The following is a 3,627-nucleotide window of genomic DNA, read 5'->3' as shown; positions in this document are numbered from 1 at the left end:
GTTGGGAAGGGCATTGCTGCCTGCCCGCGCCCTTGGAGCCGCTGCCCCGGGACTGGGTCTGGCCCTGCGAGCCCGCTCGGGTGGCTCCGACACAGCCGAGGGCGAGCGGCAGCCAGGGCACTGCCTCCCCCGTTGTGCCGCTGCTGGCCCTGCTCTGTCCTCTCTAGTGGTAGCGGGTGAGGGATGGCTGCGGGAGGACCTGCAGGCTGGGAAGCTGAGGTGGGACTTCTTGGTCATGCCTGGTCCTGCCTCTCCGCCCCTCAGGGACCCCTCGGGTGCTGTCTGGGCAGACCTGAAGTGATCACTTGGTTTTCCCGCAGGTGGAGCCAGCGCATTCCTGGCCTCTCCAGACCAGGGCTTGTAGTCCCGGGTGTTACTCAGGAAAAAGGCAACCTCGGAAACCCAGGCAAACCCAGAACGGCTGCTTTGTGGCGTGTTGGGATAAATGAGAATTTTTTGGGGCATCAGGAGGGATTTATTCACTGAAAGGGTTGCCAAACATTGGAACAGGCTGCCCAGGGAGGTGGTCAAGTCACCATCCCTGGAGGTGTTAGGGAAAAGATGGTGTGGAGCACAGTGTCGTGGTCTAGTTGACAGGGTGGTATTTCATTACAGGTTGGACTCAGAGGCCTTTTCCAACCTAATTGTGTCTGTGATTTTCTTATTCAGATTGTCCTTGTGGCTTCCTATTCAAATGCTAGAATTGTGCTAAAGCAGCTGAAGAAAAACTGGCTGTGTGATCCCCCTGGAAATAGCACTTTGTGCATGCCAGCCAGTTCAGTGCAAGAAACTAATCATGATGTTACATATGCATGACAACACTTATTCTGACCAAGAAAGCTTTTTATGAAACACTGCAATCTTGTATTAAAAAAAAAAACCAACACCACCGAAGTGCATCTGTCTTCAGGGCAAGACATGGCTGCTACATGACAGAGAGCAACAGTGCTATTTGCTGGCAAAAACGAAGGCTGGGCAGCAGCACCATTTATTAGACATACAGTCTGAATTTTCATTTTGACTAAATACCCTCTGCTGACTGAAATTTTGCTAGAATGGCAGGAGTGCAGATGTGTGCCACACAAGCAGTGATAATACTGATACCTAATTAGTGTGTTTCATTTTTCTTTCAAACACCTCCCCTTTCTTAATTTTTACTGTGGGAGGTAGCATGTGTTGGTAACAGCATCACTCTCATTTTATGTCTGGAGAAAAATGAGGGACAGCTGGACTCTTTTCTGCTTCCCAATGTGGTACTTGACTCTATGCAACAGAGTCTCTACTTCTGAACCCAAAGGAGCCAGAACTCCCATCTCCAAGCTGAGACACTGTGAGATAACTGCTTTCCAAGCCAGAAGGCAGTAAAGAAGCTGAGTAGGACCCAGCCAGCAGCCCTGGGGAAGCACAACATCAGGGGGAGGGAGAAAATGAAAAAGTGGGAGAATGTTATTTTTTCCCATCTTAGACAGAAGACTTGATTAGTGAGTGTAAATACAATCTAAAAATGCATAGAGGTTTGAAGAAACCCATCTGTTATGGTTTACAATGGGCTGAAATAGCCATTAGTTCTACAGAAAGCATTTTCTCCTTCACAAAGGTGAGTATTGATTCAGGGGAGGACTGTCAATTCTCACATACACTTCTCTACAGAGAGACAAACATGCAGCATTTTGTGGGCAGATGACTGTGACCTTTGTTGTCACATCTTTTGGGAAGACAGAAAAGGGGAACTGGCTCCTCCCTCACAAGCAAACCCCCATTCCCACCATTGCAAGCAGCAGTTCTCAATTCATGCATTACTCCTCCTGGCACCCCTAAATCCAGCAAGCTGATAACCTTATTATGCCTGTTACCTGGTTTTGAGTCACCTGGTTCTGCCCTCAGCTGGCACCTTTTCTTCATCCATCCCTGTTATGTCTTCATTTCCTATGTAATGTCATTCATGTCATCTACATGCTAATGCAAGAAAGAAAAACTTCCTTTTCCTCTGCAAATTTATGGTATTTTTCTTCTTGAAACATGAAGGACAGATCTGGGGGTTTTTCACATGCAATGACATCAGCTTCCATGGTTTAGAATATTCACAGACAAGAGTACGAGTTTGAACTTCTCCATATCAAGCAGCTGCTACTGTCAACATGCATATCTAAGCTGGAAATCAAAAGTTTTTAGCTTTGAGAGCATATTATGGAACACACCTCCTGCAAGAAAGGTGGGAGGAAAAGAATGAAATGGTTTTTAGTAGGCTCTGGAATGGGATGGTCTAACAGAAAGCCTATGAGAGAAAGGTGCAGGATGTGATGACATACAGGTGGGCATCAAATAACATATCCAGTAATGAGTCTGGATATGGTCCTGGTGAGACCCTGCTCAGTGTCCCCGATTATGCTGTCCCTACTGCATCCTTGCAGCCAAAATGAGTGACAAGGTGGTGTTAGAAACTAAAAATACTCAAGTGTCAGCCTTAAAGGAACATTCATTCAGGAGACACTGCACTATGTGTCCAAAGGCAGGATCAGATACACTGATGCCACTCAAGCAGGTGTTTTCCTTACCCATGCATAACACAGCAGGAATGCTGGCACCTCCTCAGCACCTGCTACACTGCTCATTGACTGGCACCAGGGAAGGTTTGTCTCCTCTCTGTAACCTAATTGAGTTTGTTGCATCTTGACCTATTCTCAGCACACATGGGGAGCAATTGATCAGCATCTTCTAACAACCTTATGTACTTGAGGTTCATTATCATATGCCCTCTTCAGTTTTCTTCCTGTTAGTCCTCTTCTTTCAATCCTGTGCATTTTGCACCTCCTATACTGTTTGTTTCCATTCTCCCATCCAAACCTAGACTAATCCTATCTAATTTGGGTGTATTGAGAAAGCAAAAAATTATCCCCTTTGTCTTATAGGCAGTATGCCCTACTGATGCAGAAGGAAATTTGTCTTTTAATTCAATACTTTCACAATGGCAATTCATATTTGGTTCACAGGCCTGTAACTTCTCAATGTTTCCTCAGTGCTGAAGTCTAGGTAGGTGTTACCCTATACCCTATTACCCAATTTCTTTATTGGTGCATTTAATTTCTTCCCCTTCTCAGTTCAGTATTTTGCACCAGTTTTATGAAATTTTAGCTGGCTGAATGTGAGCTATTTCTCCATTTTGCTAAAATATTTTTCCCCTATTGTGCCTTCTTGCATGATCTTCCAGAAGCCAACTATGCATTTTATAAATATACTTTATTTGATTATCCAAGTCACTGGAGAAACCAGTTGATAGATCTGTTCTTTGTAAGTCCTCCTGATCTGATGACAAACTACTGATAACTAGTTTCAGAGTGCATACCTATGAAAAATATTGTTTCAAAAAGCCTTACTACACATCAGGATAGTCTGCATTGCTGGGCTTGCTCTCTCTACTATTTCAGTTACTATGACAAAGAAAGCTAAGCAGTTTGCATTATTTGTTCTTGGTTTTTCTGTGCTGGCTTTTTTGAATTACCTGATTATCTTTAAGTGATAACAAATTGATTATTTAATAATTTTTTCCACATTTATTGAGGAGATGGGAAAGTAATGAGTGAGGAATCAAAGTTTTCAGGAAGGTTTAGGAGCACTTGCTGATTTTTA

Source organism: Ammospiza nelsoni, chromosome 3 (genome assembly GCF_027579445.1).
Source record: "Ammospiza nelsoni isolate bAmmNel1 chromosome 3, bAmmNel1.pri, whole genome shotgun sequence".
NCBI lineage: Eukaryota > Metazoa > Chordata > Aves > Passeriformes > Passerellidae > Ammospiza > Ammospiza nelsoni.
This window is presented reverse-complemented; position numbering follows the sequence as displayed.